This window comes from Loxodonta africana, chromosome 17 (assembly GCF_030014295.1).
Source record: "Loxodonta africana isolate mLoxAfr1 chromosome 17, mLoxAfr1.hap2, whole genome shotgun sequence".
In the NCBI taxonomy this organism is placed as follows: Eukaryota; Metazoa; Chordata; class Mammalia; order Proboscidea; family Elephantidae; genus Loxodonta; species Loxodonta africana.
In genome coordinates this window covers 3,587,371-3,607,423 of record NC_087358.1, presented here as the reverse complement: position 1 = coordinate 3,607,423, position 20,053 = coordinate 3,587,371, and the positions used below count along the sequence as shown (strand labels likewise).

General features: G+C 44.3%; 1 long non-coding RNA gene across 1 annotated transcript; it reads right to left on the bottom strand.

Annotated features, from left to right (window-relative positions):
- Positions 1-536: 536 nt before the first annotated feature.
- Positions 537-18,188, bottom strand: LOC111750408 (uncharacterized). The gene is made up of 3 exons (XR_002785540.2): positions 17,100-18,188; positions 7,015-7,279; positions 537-2,151 (listed from the first exon to the last, which is right to left on the bottom strand). It is a non-coding gene; the product is annotated as an uncharacterized LOC111750408 (long non-coding RNA).
- Positions 18,189-20,053: the final 1,865 nt, after the last annotated feature.

The following is a 20,053-nucleotide window of genomic DNA, read 5'->3' as shown; positions in this document are numbered from 1 at the left end:
GGTCGCTACGAGTCGGAACCGACTCGACGGCACCTAACAACAACAGCAACATGCAGGAGACCTGGGTTCCATTCCCAGCCATCACACCGTATATGCAGCCACAGCCAGGGTGTCAGTGGAGGCTTGCGTGTTACTGGGATCCTTGCAGACTAACATGGACTGGGAGGAAAGTCCTGGGGATCTCATTCCAAAGATAAGCCACTGAAAACCCCGTGGAGCACAAGGGCCCAGCCTGCAGCGGACCCTGGCGGCAGCGGACCCCGGCGGTGGCGCAGGACCGGGCAGTGTTGGTCCTGCTCCCGTGTGTATGGGGTCGCCATAGGTCAGGGCCGGCTCAAGGGCGTCCAAGGGCAACAACAGCAATGAGGCAAGAGCGGGAAGCAGGCTTGCCAGCCCCAACCCAGAGGATCCCACAAGGGAACAGCCGCTCCCAGGTGTTCTGAACAGAGCAAACACATTTTAGGTCTTTCACCAATGTGATCTCTGCTGAGTTGTTCTTTTCCTGTCGCCAGGAATGCTCATGAGGAACGCGTGTTTGGAAATCCAAAGGTTATTTCCCCCAGCTCTGAGTAAAGAAAACCAGAAGACTCTGGAGTGCTGTGGATTTTTTGGTCGGGTTGGCCACAGCCCCACCCAGCAACTTCTGAAATCCAGTGTCAGGATACTTGATTCTGGTTCCCACGGTCAGCGTTACAGCAGAGTCAGCTAAAAATACTTCCTTTATGCTGAGCACTCTGTATCCCACGTGCTCCATAGGGCTCGCTCTCCAGGTAAACACCATTTATCTAATCCTACCAGTAACTGATGTAATCAGCCTAAATACATTGATACGTTGGCTTTTCTGTTCGGGTCTCTCATCATTATTTTTAAATTTTTCATATACGGTTAGTTTATTCAGTCTTGTCCTTCTCTTATTGAGTTCACTGCACCAGAGATTTAACACATAGTAAAAATCCGAATTTTGAGAGCTTGGTCTGCCATGTGACTGGCAGCAGGAAAGCGCCTGGGCTATAACCTTCAGAATTGTATTTGCTTACTCAAAAAGTAAATATAGCCTGTCCTGTGCGCCAGGCACTCTTCCAAGTGTTTTATGAATAGGAAAATATTTCGTCCTAGTAATGGCACTATGAGGTGGTACTCTTCTTGTCCCATTTTACAGACGGGCAATGTGGGCACGCTCCACTATTACACAGTTAATAGGTGCCCTAGTGGAGCAATGCATAAGTGCTTGGCTGCTAATGGAAAGGTTGATGCTTCGAACCTACCCAGCAGCTCTGTGAAAGACCTGGAATCTGCTCCTGTAAAAAATGAGAGCCTAGAAAACTGTATGGTGCAGTTCTGTTCCATCCCATGGGGTCGCTGTGAGTGGAAACCGACTTGATGACACCCAACAACAGCAACAACCTATAGCTAATAGGTGGCAGAAACTGATTAGGCTCTTATTCGTATTTGTTTCAAGCTTGTTCATACTCATTTTAATTTTTCATACCCTAACTTTCAGTACGGAATAAGCCAACCCCACAAAGGGATGCTCCTCACCCACGAGGGTTTCGTGCACTTGTTGTCAAGGAAAGCATGAACCTGGAGCTGTGTTGACCTGTTTCACAAGATCCTGAAGTCACCAAAAGCAAGTATTTGCAAGTCATCCAGCTGGATGCAGGGAGCAGGAATAGGAACCGGGGAGCAAGCTCACTAGCCCCCGGGGGTCCTACTGGGAGCCACTCAGCACTGTGGCCTCCCTCCCAGCAGCCAGCCACACACCCATGTCCACGTTCACACTCTTAGCAGAGCTTTAGGTCATATTTTTTTTTTTTAATTGTGCTTTAGGTGAAAGTTTACAGTTCAAGGTAATTTCTCCTTCAGAAATGTATGCATATATTGCTTTGTGACATTGGTTGCAATCCGTACAATATGACAGTACACTTTCCCTTTCCACTCTGGGTTCCTTGTGTCCATTTGACCAGTTCTGTCCCTTCCTGCCTTCTCATCCTGCTTTTGGACAGGAGCTGCCTGTTTGGTCTCTTCCTTGACATGTTCCTGTTTCCAACCCCGCATCACTTGTCCAGCTTAGCGAGGCTCTTGATTTCTCTTCTGTGTCTTGAAACTCAGCCCTGGACAGAAGTGCTCTCTGCTCTCTCACTCTTGCTGAGTCTAGGAAAAAGACCACAGGTGTGCTGGCCAGTGGGTCCAGTGGAATGGGCCCCACTGGGCATTCTGCCTACCCAAGGCTTTCATGTGGTGCTCAGAGGGCAGCTTCCTTTATTGCCCAGGAAAAAGACCCCTCTGGTCCTTTTAAAGGAAACCCTGTTGGCATAGTGGTTAAGAACTACAGCTGTTAACCAAAAGGTTGGCAGTTCAAATCCACCAGCCACTCCTTGGAAACCCTACGGGATAGTTCTACTCTGTCCTATAGGATCACTATGAGTTGGAATTGACTCGACAGCAATGGGATTGGTTTAGTGTTTTTGGTCCTTTTAAGGAGTCCCTGGAAGAGGCAAATGGTTAATGTGCGAGGCTGCCAAGGGAAAGGTTGGAGGTCGAGGTCCACCAGAGGTGCCTCAGAGGAAAGGCCTGGTGATCTCTGAAACACCAGCCACTGAGAACCGTGTGGAGCACAGCTCTTCCCTGACACCCACGGGGTTGCCACGAGTCAGAATTAACTCCGTGGCTACTTCTAAATTTTTTTTTTTTTTTTAAGCCAGCCCCTGCCCTATTTCCAGTCCATCTGGTAGGAAAAGCCCTATAATTGTGAAATTCCAGAATCACTGGGCTGTTGGTGCCTTGCGTGGTCATGGTTATTTAATCTATTTTCTGTTTCTAGCTGACCTGCCCCTTGACTACACTGTCCTGAGAAGGTGAGATGCCCGCCTGTTTCTGAAGACTCAGGACAGCAGTTTCCATCCTCGTTCGTCGTTTGACAGACGTCTTCCGTGCTTGCTGTGCTGAAGTCCAGTCTCCTCTCTTTTTCCCTTTGGCCCATTCCTCAGCTCCCCACGGGCACACTGCGTCCTAAGAACAAACGGCTCCTCTGAGCCCTGCCTCGGTTGATACTCTGGTGATATGCTTGTCACGTCCTGCACTCTTCCACAGAATTTAACAGAAATAAAGCAACAAAATTAAACTGGAGGTTGCTGGCTAATGCCTGCCTTAACCGCTCGGTTACTAACCCAAAGGTTGGCGGTTCAAATCCACCCAGCGGCTACGTGAGAGAAAGACCTGGTGATCTGCACCTGTAAAAACTACAGCTTAGAAAATCCTGTGGGCAGTTCTACTCTGTCACATGGGGTCGCCAGGAGTCAGAACTGACTCCACGGCACTTAACAATAACAACTGTTTCTATTTATCCATATCTGCTTCCATAAAGATTAAAACCCATTGCCATCTAGCCAATTCTGACTCAGAGCCACCCTACAGGACAGAAAAGGACTGCCTTACAGGGTTTCCAAGGCTGTAATCTTTACCGAAGCCGACTGCCACACTTTCTGCCCTGCAGTGGATGGTGGGTTCAATCTACCGACCTTTCAGTTATCGGTCGAGCTATTAACCACTGTGCCACCAGGGTGTAGAAAATCCTGTGGGGCAGTTCTACCCTGTGACATGGGGTCGCTATGAGCTGGAATCAACTCAATGGCACCCAACTATGACAACAACAACCCCAGCAGGATATGAGCTCCAAAGTCCAGAGGCTGTGTATCCCTAGCTCAGTGTCTGGTGTTTATTAGGTTCTTGAAAAAGTACTTGCCAAAAGAATATTGAGTTCACCAGATGGAAGAAAGAAAGTCTTCATGGCTACTAGCCATGTGCCTGAGTGGTACAAAGAGTTATCTCACTTGGCTGCTAACCAAGAGGTTCATGTCCAATCAGAGAGCCCTTGGAAGAAAGGCCTGGAGATCTATTCCCGCAAAATCAGCCATTGGAAACTCTATGGAGCACAACCATGCTATGACACACATGGGGTCATCAGGAGTCACAGTTGACTCACTGGCAACTAGTTCAACACGTTAGGCATTTCTTCAGCTGGTATGCTAGTTATTAACTCTCTTCTCCCTCACCTTAGGAAGACATGTGGCCCCAAATAGATAAATTACTATTTAATTCTTACTTCTCACAAAGTGTTTCTTCCTATATGAGTGGTTCCTCCTCAGACTAGGCTAAACAAAGGATTCCTCTGCAGTGGTGAACAACCCACAGTAAAGAAGAGCCCATGGGTGTCCTCATATGTCTGGATGATGTTGGCCATTCAATCACTCAGGAAGAAGCAGCCTTCTCAGACCTGTTTGTGGGGTCAGTTCTTGGTTTTACAAACCTAGATAGGCCTTTATGGCTTTCTCTGGTCAAACTCTTTCTGTTACCATGTTTGATAAAAGTGACCACAAATCTTTCCTCACTCAAGAACCACAGCCGTCTTTAATCCCTAGATTATAAAAACTCCCTGTTGGTATTTTTTTTTTTGGCATTTCTATAACTATGTCACTCTTTTCTTCTGTTATTCTGAATAACATCTATTTGAGAACAATTTTAGGAAAATCTTGTTCAAGCCTGACATAGGTTTGTGGTATGCATTGTTGTTATTTGGAAACCCTGGCGGCGTAGTGGTTAAGTGCTATGGCTGCTGACCAAGAGGTCGGCAGTTCGAATCGGCCAGGTGCTCTTCGGAAACTCTATGGGGCAGTGCTACTGTGTCCTATACAGTTGCTATGAGTCGGAATCAACTTGACGGCAGTGGGTTTTTGGTTTTTTGGTTGTTGTTGTTATTGTTAGTTGCCATCGAGTCAATTCTGACTCACAGTGACCCCATGTGACAGAGTAGAACTGCTCCATATGGTTTTCTTGGCTGTAATCTTTATGGAAGCAGATTGCCAGGTCTTTTTCCCACAGAGCCGTGGGTGGGTTCGAACCACCAACTTTTTGGTTAGCAGCTGAGTGCTTAACCATTACACCACCAGGGCTCCTTAGAGACACACTGGGCTTTTACATATGGGTTTCCTCCATGTTTCAGGATCTTTTTTGAATTAAGTAGTTCAGGGGGCTGTGGCTGAATTTCCACACCAGCACCATTTTAAGGGACAAGAGAGGGCAGGATTCCTCGCCTTGGAGACCCACATCTGGGAACATTCTTGTGAAACATAGCATTTACTTTGCCTTCAGAGAGCCGAATAATTTGATTAAGCCTTTGATTTGTTCTTGTCCTATGACTGTGAAGTTTTATATTTTTTCAAAATTTGTGTGTGTAATGTATAGACATCTAGATATATAGACATAAAACCAAAAACCAAACCTACTGTCACAAGTCAATTCTGACACATAGTGGCCCCACAAGACGGAGCAGAGCTGCCCCATAGGGTCTCCTAGGCTGTGGCTTCCAGGGAGCAGGTCACCGGGTCTTTCTGCTGCAGAACCACTGGTGGGACAGATCTGCCAACCTTTCGGTTAATAGCCGAGCTCTTAATCAGTGGCACCACCAGGGCTCCTGCCATAAAGATTGTTGTTATTGGGTGCCGTAGAGTCAATTTCGACTTATAGCAACCCCTTGTGACAGAGTCGAGCTGCCCCATAGGGTCTCCTAGACTGTGCTATTTACAGGAGCAGATCACCAGGTCTTTTCTCCTGTGAAGTAGTTGGTGAGTTCAGACCGCCAACCTTTCAGTTAGCAGCTGAGTGCTTAACCGTTGTGCCACCAGGGCTCTTTCTCTCTCTCTCTCTCTACAATGTGTGCATACATACACAATGCATATATATAACATACAGTGTTACTTGCTGTTTCTACTGGGCTTTTTCTGCTTAGTTTCTTTCTTTTTCGCTTCCTGTGAAAAGAAACTGAGTTGGTCATAAAATTGATCTATTGGATGAGGTTTATTTGGGCAGGAGACTCAATCATCAGACAGCATCCAATCACACTTGGAAAGGTGCCCTGCCCAGTATCGGCAGTGATTGGATTTTTATTGACAAAACTTGGAAGCAAAGAAGCGTATTTCCAATTGGCTTATACAACGCACTGCTGGAACGCTGTCAGGATTTCCCTGGTCAAGGAGGGTGGATGCTCTGTCAGAATCTCAGTGGTCAACGAGAGTGGCCTGATTTACAGAAAAGCTAGGCTCACGTTGTAGTAAAGACAAGTCTTAGTGGTATTGGCCACTCAAACACTGACACCATTTTGTAGACCACACCACTCCATCTGGATTTCGTTTAGCATTCCTCTTCTCAGATAGAAAAGGGATGTCTACACAGTCATTAAAGCCAACTTGGTTCATGAACAGAATTGCCCAGATAGTGTGCCTGGCCCTGTGACAAAAGGATACAGACAGAGTGGTGGATCAAATAAAAGTAGATTTCAAAGAACCACAGTCCCTTTCTAGGTCTATGTTCTAGGGGCCATTATTTGCTTATAATCTCTCTGAGACTCAGCTGATTTATTTATAAAATATAGCCAATAATTCTAATTATATCCTAGGTTTGTAGTGAAGATTGGAAATAATATTTGTAAAATACCCAGCATAGTGCCTTGCACATGTGTGCTCAAAAATAGTAATTTTTATTCATATTAATAATCGTAATAGTCTAATATGAGTGTTAAAATAATATTAAACCAATAATAGAAATTGTTTGAAGATTACTTAATACATGATTTACAAATCGGGGCAACGTTTCTGACTAGAGTCAAAAATGTTCCAAAGAAGAAAGATCCTTCACAGGTTTTTATACCTTAGCTTATCATTAGTAATTATACATTGCCATGGAAACAGGGCTAGAATAGTGTTTACGTAATAACTTGTGGACATACAAGATTCCATACAGCATTCACTTGGAGAAGAATTCAAGTAATTATGGATTGATCTTGAAAGATAACTTCTAGTCTGACCTTTGTAATTACTGTTGTCATAATTGACTGCACATAGATAATTTTTTAAGAGAGCACAATGCCCAAGGCAAACGTTGTTTACTAGACTATTGTTTGACTGAAAGATGACTTTAAGAAGAACAGTTCTGACTCAAGGTTTAAGGTTCAAAGATTACCTCAGGGTGATAGTTTTGGGTGGGTCATTCCAATGTCTGTGGTTCCAAAAATTCTGGATCCCACGATAATTAAAATTTTCGTCTATGTGAGCATCCCAGGAGTGAGCATCCCGTTTGGGTGCATAAAAATATATTTGTATGTGAACATGTGAGGCCATGGTCAAGTGTGGCTCAAGCAACCTTCCATCCATGTCCTTGAGGTATGGGAAGATGTCTGTCCACCAAAAGAAGCAAACTGGTCCCACAGCAGCTGTGACAAGCACTGCTGTTAGTAAGGGCCAAATGGCTTGTGCACCACAGAAACCAGTTGTGGTATGAATTTGTGCAAATTCAGAGGAAGGCCTGTTGGTCCCTGAATAGCCTTATATTGTCTTAGTCTGGGTTCCCCAGAGGAACAAAACCAATGAAATGCATGTGTGAATATATATAGAGAGATTTACTTCAAAGAAATGGCTCATGCAATTATGGGAGCTGGCAAGGCTCAAATCCATAGGTCAGAGAGCAGGCTGGTGACCTCTGTTGGCTCACAGGACTGCAGGGCCTGGTGAATCTGTAATCTGCAGGTCAGGTGGCAGATTGAAGACTTTTGTAGGCTTACACCCCAGGAACCAAGGTCAGGCCAGAAGAAGAGTGCAGGGTCCAAAGAGAGAGCCTTGCCAGAACATCCATTTATATCCTGGGGATAGGCCATACCCCCAGTGAAACTCCCCTTTCGACTGATCGGCTGCTCACATCAGATCACATCATGGAAGATGATTATATTATATCACATTATGAAAGAGTTCCCAGTCCAGTGTCTGCCAAACCAAAGCCACTGAGAGTCATAACCTGGTTGACACAGGACATTGACCATCAGAGTGAGCACATGTAGAGGAGAACTGTGTTCTGTAGGGTTTTCAATGGCCGATTTTTGAGGCCTTTCTTTTGAGGTGATTCTGGGTAGGTTTGAACCGCCAGCCTTTTGGTCAGTAGTCTAGCACTTAACCATTTGCACCATCTGGGGACTGGCCCTCTTGAATAAAACACCAGGCTTTTCAGCAATAGGAAGAAAACCCACCCCCCAAAGACTCCAGCTCCATTTTCAGTCTTGAACATCAAACTTGCATACCAAAGGATAAGACTTAGATCTGAGAACTCCCTGACTCTTTACCACCTCAGTGCTCAGAACCCATGGATCAACTTAAATCTGAAAAGTAGTGAAATTTTAAAAATTGCACTCATGTTACAGTACTAGTAATAGTGCTACTCGATAATATCTGATAAGCCTTTAGAAAATATTTAATAGTTACGAGCTGTAGTCAAGAATTTGAATCATATCACCATCATGTATACATCCCATTTGGGCCACAAGCTGAAATGACCAAGAGCTACTAAAACACTTTCTCCACCCAAATCCAAAAAAAAAAAAAAAAAAAAATCCACACTTGTAGTCACCCAAAATCCCCCCAAAAACAAACCTGCTGCCGTCGAGTCGATTTTGACTCATAGTGAAACTGTAGGACAGAGTAGAACTGTCACGTAGGGTTTTCAAGGAGCGGCTGGTGGATTTGAACTGCTGACCTTTTGTTTAGCAGCAGAGCTGTTAACCACTGAGCCACCAAGGCTCCATCTAGTCACCAATGGTCATCCAAACTCCATAAATACCAGTAACTTGCTTCTTCAATTGCCCCCTACTTTAGTTATTTTCTTTTCTGTTTAAGACAAGCCAAAACATTTATTAGCAGCTGGTTTCCTCAAATCCAAATATGACATACAAGCAAATTTAATAAATGTATCCACGTATGTCTACCGCCCGTCGATCAGTCTGTCGTACTGTGGAGGCTTGTCGCTGTGATGCTGGAAGCTATGCCACGGGTATTTCAAATGCCAGCTGGGTCACCCATGGTGGGCAGGTTTCAAAGAAGCTGCCAGACTAAGACAAATGAGGAAAAAAGGCCTGGAAATCTACTTCTGAAAATTAGCCGATGAAGACTCTATGGATCACTGAAAAACATTGTCCGGCACAGTGCTGGAAGACAAGCCTCGTAGGTTGGAAGGCACTCAAAACACACGGTAGCCACAACAATGGACTCAAGCATACCAACAGTCGTGCAGATGGTGCAAGACCGGGGAGCATCTCCTTCTGTTGTATGTGGGGACACCATGAATGGGAGCCAACTCCATGACAACTCAACAACACAATGTATGTGGGCACGTTTCTTCTTACACACGAAAAACAATAGGCTAAAACGCATTCCTGCCAACAAGTTGCAGTTGGCTTTCATTTGGAGTGAAAATTTGTCCCAAGGTATAAAAGCTATCTGAAAAGAATTAGTTACTGTGGTAAGTTGCTTGAACAAAAGAAGCGATGCCTGTTTCTAATAAAACTAGAAAGGAAACAGACTTGAGGCTGAGTGAGATTTGAATCTTCTCGGCAATATTTCAAACAAGATAATGCTGTTTCCTCCCCTTCGATAAACAGCTGTCAGCTCATGAGTCACTCTGAAAGCACGCCACAACCGGGCTAATAAATATCAGACACCATCTGTTACCCACATTTATGAAATCCTTGCCAACGTCACTTCAGAAATAAAGATTTGTTGTTTAAAAATGTCTGCCTTTTTCCTCCTCCCCTGGAACATAACTAAAAAGCTAACGTGCTTACATAGACTTGCAGAATTTTATAATAAGAACAAGAATAAACTAAAACATCTTTGTGATCATTTATTCTCAACAGTTATGTTAATTTTTTTCTGGCTGAGCACAATAATGATAATGTTTTTCCAAAGGAAAATTTCTTTTTTTTTGCTCCAGTTTAACGGAAATTATTCTTTATCTGAAGGAATTCCAGATGATTTATTAGATTTAACTAAAAATTATATATTTATATATGTGTATATGTATATATATATACATATGTATATTTATTTATATGTATTTTTTTTGTTAGGTGCCTTCCAGTCAACTCCGACTCGTAGCCACCCTACGTACAACAGACGGAAATTCTGCCCAGTCCTGTACGACCCTCACAATCGTTGCTGTGTTTCAGCCCATTGTTGCAGCCACTGTGTCAATCCATCTTGTTGAGGGTCTTCCTTTTTTTTTTTGCTGACCCTCTGCTTTACCAAACATGATGTCCTTCTCCAGGGACTGATCCCTTCTGATAACATGTCCAAAGTATGTAAGACACAGTTTTACCATTCCAGCTTCTAAGGAGCATTCTGGTTGGATTTCCTTCAAGACAGGTTTGTTCGTTTTTCTGGCACCCCATGGTATATTCAATATTCTTCGCCAACACCGTAATTCAAAGACATCGATTCTTCTTCAGCCTTCCTTATTCACTGGCCAGCTTTTGCATGCATATGAGGTGATCGAAAGCACCATAGTGCTACCAGGGGTCCTTCTATTTTACTTACTAGTGGTATATTTGATTACGAACTAATAAGGCTTGTAATTCAATTATTGTGCCAGACACATACACTCTAATAATGTCATCTCTCAACTTGAGTAAGTACATTGGGAAAGTTTTTTCCTCCGTTTTTTTTTTTTTAAGGTGTAATTTATATACAGTAAAAATCATACTTTTTAGTGTACAGTCCTGTTACTTCTGAAAAAGATGTGGTGAAAAACAGGTGAAACTGCGCACTACAGATTCATAATTAAACACAAGTAAGCCTGAGCATACCTTGCTTATTGGATAATTCGGCCCTGATGCGACCCCTCTCCCACCCCCTGTCCAGACAGCTGCTGACCCGTCTTCTGTTCCTGTACTTGGTTTTGTCTTTGAAAGAATGCTACATAAATGGTATCTAAGAGTGTGTAGTTCCTGGAGTCTGGCATCTTTCACTTAGCAAAACACACCAAGGTTCATTCACGTTGTTGCGTGACTGCATAGTTCGTTCATTTTACCTGGTGAGAAGTATTCCCCTGTAGAAGTATACCACCATTTGTTTCTCCAGTCTCCAGCTGAAGAACATTTTGATTGTTTCCAGTTTGGGGTTATTACAAATAAAGCTGCTAGATGCATTCATAAACAAGTTACTGTGCAAATATAGGCTTTTATTTCTCTTGGGGAAGTACTGAGGAATAGGACTCTGAATCATATGGTAAGCATGTATGCTAAAGCTGTTAAGAAACTATCTTAGGCTGGGCTCTCTGAGAAGCAAAACCAATAAAGCATATAAATAGAGAGAGAGAGAGAGATTTATATCAAGGAAATGGTTGTAGAGGCTGGACCATCCCAAGTCCATGGGTCAGGCTGGGGGCTTCTCCTGATGCACATAGCCACGGGGGCTGGCAAACCCAAGATCGGCAGGTCAGAGAGCAGGGCTCTAACTCACAGGTTGCCAAGATTGGCAAATCCCAAGATTGGCAGGCAAGACTGCAGATAAGCTGCTAGCTCAAGTCCCAAGGACCAGAGGTCAGAAGAACAGGAGCCACAAACAGGATCCAGAGCAAGCCAAAGCCCACTAGCTTTGCCAGAAAGTCCATTTATATCAGATGCAGGCCGCGCCCCCAAGGAAACTCACTTTCAACTGATTGTCTACCCACAGCAGATCCCATCATGGAGGTGATCACATTATATAAAATCTCATCATGGATGTAACTACATCATAACTGCCAAACCACTGAGAATCACACCCCAGCCAAGCTGAAATACAACCTTAACTATCACACACTGCCAAACTCTTTCCCAAAGTGGCTGAGCCATTTTCCATCTGCAACAGCAAAGTGTGAGCATTTCGGTTACTCCAAATCCCCAGGAGCACATGGCCTTACCAGTGCAACCCTATCTTTCTAATAAAAATATACATGATGGTATATGGTTAAATGCTCGGCTTCTACGTGAAAGATGGGCAACCCTGATCCACCAATGACTCTGCGGGAGAAAGATGTGGCAGTCTGCTTCCATAAAGACTATAGCCTTGGAAACCTTGTGGGGCAGTTCTACTCTGTCCTGTGGGGTCGCTATGAGTCAGAACCACCTAGACTGCACACACCAACAGAACAGCAATAACTAATGGCGTTGAGCATCTTTCCAGGTGTTCGTTGGCTATCTGTAGATCTCCTTTGGAGAAATGTCTATTCAGAGGCTTTGCTTATTTTTAAATTGGGTTATATGTCTTTTTATTGTTTAGCTGTAAGAGTTCTTATGCAAGTATAAGTCTGCATAAAAGTTCCTTATCATACACATGATTTTCGAGTATTTTCTCCCATTCTGTAGGTTATTGTTTCACTTTTATGATGATTTCCTTTGAAGCACAAAATATTGTAATTCTGATGTAGTCCAATTTATTTATTTTGTCATTTTGCTTTTGGAATGACATCTAAGAAACCATCGCCTGATCCAAGGTCATGAAGACTTACTTCTTTGTTTTCTTCTAAGAGTTTTATACCTTCGGCTCTTATATTTAGGTCTGCAATCCATTCCTTATTTGCTTGTATTCATTTATTTAGAAAGCAAACTGCACTCATTGTTTCTGCTCTCACCGTTACCCTAGTTGGAGTTTGCTGATTAGGAAGGTCAGACACACCTGTTTAATGTTGCCATGTGGCTCAATTAACTGTCAATTTACACTTTTCTTCTGGAGTATCATCAAGATGTCTTAGTCATGGTTCTTTAGAGATACAGAACCAGCGAGACGTATATACATACACGTGTGTGTGTGTTGTTGTTGTTGTTAGCTGCCTCGAGTCAATTCTGACTCCTGGTGACCCCAACTGTGCAGAGTAGAGCTGCTCCATAGGCCGTGACCTCTCGAAAGCAAATTGCCAACCCTTTCTTTCAAGGTGCCTCTGGATGGGTTCAAACAGCCAAACTTTAGTAATTGAGCACTTAACCATTTGCACCATCCATAAATATATATACATATATAAAACCAAAAAAAACTAAACCTATTGCCGTTGAGTCGATTTCAACTCATAGCGATGCTATAGGACAGAGTAGAACCGCCCCACAGGGTTTCCAAGGCTGTGATCTTCACGGGAGCAGACCGCCGTAACTTTCTCCAGAGGGGTGGCCGGTGGGTGTGAACCGCTAGCCTTTCAGTTAGCGGCTGAGCATGTAACCACTGAACCACCACGGCTCCTTACATACATTTATTTGTTTTTTATTTTGTCATACACACACACACACACACACGTATATATACTCAGACACACATGCACGTACATATATATATATATATAAAAACCCAAAACCGAACCCATTGCCGTCAAATCAATTCCAACTCACAGTGACGTTTTCAGTTAGTAGCCAAGCACTTGAACCGCCGCACCACCAGGTCTCTTTTATATAGAGACATACATACATACATACACATACACACAAATATATGCATGTATGTATATGTATATATATAAAACATAAACCAAAAAACCAAAGCCATTGCCATTGAGTCTATTCCGACTCTTAGTGACCCTACAGGAGAGAGTGGAACTGCCCCACAGGGTTTCCAAGGAGCAGCTGGTGGATTCGAACAGCTGACTCTTTGGTTAGCAGCTGAGTTCTTAACCACTGTGCTACCAGGACTCCATATACTACAAACGCACACACACACATACATGCATACGTATTACGTACATATACATACGTAAGAAACCCTAGTGGAGTAGTAGTTAAGTGCTACAGCTGCTAACCAAAAGGTCAGCAGTTCAAATCCACCAGGTGCTCCTTGGAAACCCCGTGGGGCAGTTCTATTATGTTCTATAGGGTCGCTATGAGTCAGAATCGACTAGATGGCAATGGGTTTGGTTTTGTTTTTGTACATACATATGTATATTGCATACATATATATTTAGAGAGAGAGACTAGTTTACGTCAAGGGATTGGCTCATGGGGTTTTGGGGGCTGGCGGGCCCAGCATCCGTAGGCCTGGTGGCTGGCTGGCGGCCTCTGCAGGCTTGCATCCGTAGGTCAAGCAACGAGAAGCGGGCGGGGTAGAGAGACCTGTCAGTTCCCTGAAGGAAAGAAAGCTACGAGTGCAAACCCCCAAATAAATGCTTGTTCTTTCCACAAAGCACTCCTTCAAACAAAGGACTATTCAAAAAAATTTTTTTATCTCAGATTTTAGAAACAGTGAAATTTATATTTGCTTAAAGACTCCACCACTGATTACATTTCTACACTACAATCACTTAAGAGCCTCTGGTAATTGAAACATGGAATTATGAAGTTAAGGTGCTCAATCTTCTAGCCCATTTGTGTCCCAAAAACGAACAGAGGAACTACAGATATACAGCATCGAACTGAAACATGCCCAGGACATTCGAGACATCAGACGGTTTTGCACGGATTATCTGGAAAATGGTCTCTTTTTCCTTCTGTATCTTTTACTTCAGCAAACAGAGATGTAGGTAACACATTGCTTCCCTCTGTCCTAATTTTGTGGTTGAAAACGAGGACGCTGGTACTTTTCTCCTTGTCTCAGGGGACTGAGGTGTGGGAGAAGCACAGACTGGCTCTGCCTCAGAACTGCCGGCAGGGAAGATGTGGCTGTGCAGGGCACAGCCCGCTGTTCTTCACGCACAACAGAAACATCTCAGAACAGTGTGTTCCCCAGCTCCCCTACCCTACTCAAAAACACAACAAAACACTCAGAACCTGCTCTGAGCTAAACACAGGGTGTCTTTGGAATGGGCTCTGGGGACTGGCCAGTCATTGTCCCATGGGATGGCTCCTCACTGCTCCACCCCTGAGGTCACGGTGATGGCAAGATGCATCTTTTAGGAAGAAGCTCCTTGTTCCTACTCCTGAAGGTGAGTATGTACCTCAGCATGGCAGATCCACAGCTTACTCCAGGATGCACACACGTGCACACATGCACACATGCATGTATGAAACCATTTGTGGTTGAGTTGATTCCGACTCGTGGTGACCCATGTGTGTCAGACTAGAACTGTGCTCCATCGGAATTTTTTCTCTTTGTTCTTTTTCCTCTTCCTTTTCCTCTCCTTCTCCTCCTATCCCTCCCCCTTTCTTCCTTTCCCCTTTTCTCTCCCTCCCTCCCTTCCTTCTTTTGTTTCTTGCTTTCCTTTTTTTTTTTTTTGATTCTTGTAACCGAATTTTTAGTGGCTTATTTTTCAGAAGTAGATCTCTAAACCTTTCTTCCAAGGTACCTCTCAATGGACTCGAACTGCCAACCTTTTGGTTAGCAGCTGAGCTCTTAAGCACTGTGCTGCCAGGGCTCTGTATATATATTGTCTTTGTTTATCTTAATAAACAATGTTTATCTTAATAAACAATTGTTTATCTTAATAAAAATATTAGTATCTTAATATTGTCAAGAGCTTGTATTTTCAAACAGCTAAAACCATAACAGCAGAGAAATTATATCTCATGAATCAAGAAAATAAAAATAAGTTGAGTGCATGGGTGAAGAAGGTGTTTGTGACTTTGCCATGCCAGCATCTGGGCATCTGAAGACAGCCCTGAGTTTCCATTGATGATGATGGAAGATTTGGTAGAGGATATTGGTGATGGTAGCACAATATGATTGATATAACTGGTGTCACTGAATTGTACATGTGAAAGATGTTGAATTGGCAAATGTTGTGTTATCTCTGTTTTTACAACAACAACAACCACTAAAGTCAGGAACGTAACAGACCAAAGACGAATTGACACCTTACAGTGTTGATAAAGAATACTGAATATACCATGGACTGCCAGAAAATGAACAAATCTGTCTTGGAAGAAGTACAACCAGAATGCTCCATAGAAACAAGGATGGTGAGATTTTGTCTCACATGCTCGTTATATGTTATCAGGAGGGACCAGTCCCTGGAGAAGGACATCATGCTTGATAAAGTAGAGGGTCGGCAAAAAAGAGGAAGACCCTCAAAGAGAGGGACTGACACAGTGGCTGCAACAATGGGCTCAAGCATAACAATGATGGTGCAGGACAAGGCAGTATTTCATTCTGTTGTACATAGGGTCACTATGGGTGGGAGCTGACTTGACAGCACCTAACAACAACAGCAGTAGCACACAGACAGACACACAGGCATACATTTCTGGGTGCATAGGTGTGCTGTAATCTCTCTCACCATCTCCATAGCTACTAATGGACATATACACCTTAGGCGAGAATGACTGCCCTCTGAAAAACCTAGAACTCTGTTAAGCTATCTTAGTGGGGCAAAGGGGAAGGGCTGTCCTCTGGCGCCAGTAAGTCTAGAATAGCCACTGGGGGATGGTCACCGACCCTGAACAGGGCAATGAGTAAAGTCCATTGCCTGCAGGGGGATTTCCACTTTTATTGCCTCTTTTTACCTCTTATTGGAATCCCTGGTGACATAGTGGTTAAGAGCTATGGCTGCTAATCAAAAAGGTTAGCAGTTTGAATCCACCAGTTGCTCCTTCGAAACCCAACGGGGCAGTTCTACTCTGTCCTATAGGGTCGCTATGAGTAGGAATCGACTTGATGGCAAGGGGTTTGGTTTTGGTTGATTTTTCCTTTTATTACCCATTTCCCTCACGTCCTCTCTGTACACATTATTTGGCAAGTAGCCACGTCTACTTGCTAGTACATTAACCCTGGAAGAGGGGGTTTCCAGTGTTCTTCTCCCATGACTCAAAGTGGGATGTGCATGGATGCGGTGTTACATCGCACCCTGGGACAGGAGACACCTCAGGGAACCTTGGCTGATGAGGATGTTTTCCTCACCTCTGTCCTGTTTATCCTGTGAGTGACAAATACCTGTTGACTACACTATTAGAACAGAGTCTGGTCTGTGCTCTGCTCCACACGGTCTTCACTAAGAACTTGTATGGCACATTGCGTACATACAAACCGGCAGAAACATAAACATAGAGAAAAGGGATAAAAAAGGGAGTATTAAAAAAAGTCACACAACCTGTTTGCTTTATTACAAGCGATTTCTTAGAAAAAAAAAAATGTTCAATTCCCATTGATCTTGCTCCAACAAAGTACCTTCCCACAGTACAGAATGAAAATGGTCAGAAGCTAGTAAGACAGGAATTCAGTAAGCTGAATCCAGACTAGGCTTATTGGATGGGGCAAAGGAGGAGATGCAACTAGAAAAACTAAAAGGACAATCTAAGCAGAGGAAAGACAGCAGAAACAGTGGGAGAAAGTACTTACAGGTTTTCAATACTGGAGTCAGGATTGATGGACGTGAAGAAGCAGCCTGGAAAAACTTGTGGAGTTGAACACATGGGGTGGGAGTGGGGGTTGCTGGAAAATATTTCAAAATACAGGAAAGTCCTTTGTTAAATACATTATGCAAACCAAGTTCAAGTAACTAAGTTGGCACGGCTCCTGTCAGCGTCCCTTATCTTCGGGCTTGTGTTCCCTTGTTATTTTAGGGAAAATTGCTTTGAAATGGAATTTCCCAAATTGTCACATTATGGCCTTCCCAGGCATGCTTGACAATGAACCCCGAAGGAAACAACTGAAAACAGGTAAGTTACCCCAGCACCTTGGTGTGTCTTTTGCTCTATTTATGTCCTTTTATGAAAATAAAAATAGGGGATCAATCGAAGGGATGGATACTTTTTTTTTCCTTCTGTATACGCAGGAGGTCAAAGACATCACTAGAAATATGAATTAATCACTCCCACATCCCTGCAAAGCCATGGTTGCATGATTCCTGCCCCCACAATATCTGAAGACATCCTGGGTGAGGACAGTTACAGGAGGAAGACGGCCGGGAGCCTTATAGCAACAACCCAAAACAGAATGTTCTAACTCGGTCTCAGGAAGGATGTGATTGGGGCCTCTGTGACCACAAATGTGTTTTGGGGGAGGGTATAACTTTTTAATGCTGAGGTTTACATGAAGGAGGACTACCGGTTTCTGTCGAGTTGTTTCCTACTCATGGCAACTCCAAGTGTTTCAGAGTAGAATTGCGCTCCGTAGTGTTTTCAGGCTGTGACCGACCTCTCAAAAGTAGATCTCCAGGCCTTTCTTCCAAGGAGCCCTGGGTGGGTTAGCATCTCCAATCTTTTCATTAGTTGCCGAGTGCTTAACTGTTTGTACCACCCCGGGAACCCCAAAGAAGATTAGCTCACATAAACTCAGCCCCTTCGCATGGCTTTCAAGATCCTTGGTAACTTGGCATCTTCTTCCCTCTCTAGTTTCCACCACTCAGAGATTGTTACCCTCTCGGATCCCACATCCCTAAGTTCTAGCTGGCTGAATGTCTTGTGTCTTATCTTCAGGGCTCCAGAGGTGCTGGGCCCCTCCAGGCTTCTCATAATTTTATTGCTACCAGGTCTCAGTTAGCTGGCATTTACTCTAGGAAGTTTTCCCAGAAGGCCCTAATTAGCGTAAGGCATCCCTGCAAGTCGACCTGTTTTGAAGGGTCCTCTTGAGAATCACCCTTCTCCTTGAATAGCAAGGTAGCCCTAGGGAGACGTCATTGTCATGCATCTCAGGTCCTATAGCTAGCACTGGTTGAAACAGGGGTGGACGTGTGAGCCAAATAAGGCCAATGGAATTCTCTCCTGGGAATTTGGTTTGGGATCTGCAATAAAGAATCTAATTCAAGTAGTATTTGAAATGGGAAGAGAGGTAAACTCAGGTGAAGTGCCAACGTGGGGCATCCGTATCCCTCCACCTGCACAGAGAAATAATACTAACGATAATTCCATGGGAATGGTCTGCCATGTGCACAGAGAAATAACACTAACAATAATGCCATGGGAGTGGTCTGCCATGCGCACAGAGAAATAACACAAATTCCAGGGGAGTGGTCTGCCAGGCACACGGAGAAATAACACTAATTCCAGGGGAGCGGTCTGCCCTACGCCTCCCATCCGGGCTGCCTAAGCAAAGGCCGTGGGCCCAGAACATCTCTGATACGGAGGCTGGAAATTGGGTCGCCTTCTCTCTCCCGGTTCCTTCTCCTCATCCGGGAAGCCGCTCTCCTGTTCTGGGCACACAGGAGCTGTCTCTGTCCCTTATACATTTGCAGGCACCACATGGCACCTGGCCGACCCCACTTCTGTATCTGTTCCCTGTGGGAGGGTAACAGGGTCTCTGGTTTGGGGCACCGGTGGGGTGATCGTAGACACCTGCCCTGTCCTGGCCATGTGAGGGACGAGCCTGCTGGCCGTGGGAGACCAGTGCCCACTAGAGAAGCTGGCCTCACTATGGCTCTACCTGAGTAAAGCATTTCCCGTGTGCTGATAGAGCGTGTGTGTGGTCTGTGTCATTTGCTGGCAACCTCAAACCCTGACACAACAAACCACAAAAGCCAGGTGTCAGAAAATGAAACAGCTGCCCAGAAAGAAGCAAACATGCAGGATCAGAGAGAACAAGAATCAGCTCCTTTCTTCCTGGTGGCTGTTCTTCCTAACCTGAGAATTACGGTACCCATGTACATAAAGCTCTCCTGTTTCCCCTGGCCTTAATGGATTTCTGTTACCTGCCTCCAAAGGTCTCCTGACTAAACCACTGCTCCTACGGTGCGGTGCGATAGCGTCCTCTCCTTCCTCTAGCGCTGCATGTACCCCAGTGCTTTGCAGCTGCCTATTGATTTTCCCAGGACTTGTGGTGGTGCAGCGGTTAAGCACTCAGCTGCAAATCAAAAGGTTGGTGGTTCAAACCTACCCAGCCGCTCCTCTGGAGAAAGACGTGGTGATCTGCTCCTGTAAAGGTTACAGCCTAGAAAACCCTATGGGGCAGTTCTACCCTGTCACACGGGGTCACTATGAGTTGAAATTGACTCAATGGTCCCCAACAACATTATTTCTATTTTTTACTGAACTGTGCCTCCATTAGGTCAAGGACTATATGTATAAGGGTCACAGCATGAAGTAAGTTGTGTTGAACACGTAGGAAAACAAATGTTTGCTGAATGAATGAATGATTTCTTACAAAACTCTTCTGTTTTGTAATTGTTGAAAATATACACAGCAAAACAGACACCAGTTCAACAGTTTCTACACGTACAATTCAGTGACGTTGATTGCATTCGAGTCGTGCAGCCATTCTCGCCCCCCTTTCCTGAGTTGTTTTTCCCCCCTCGACATGCACTCACCGCCCCCTAAGCTTCCTGTCCAATCTTTCAAGTTGCTTTTGTCAATTTGACC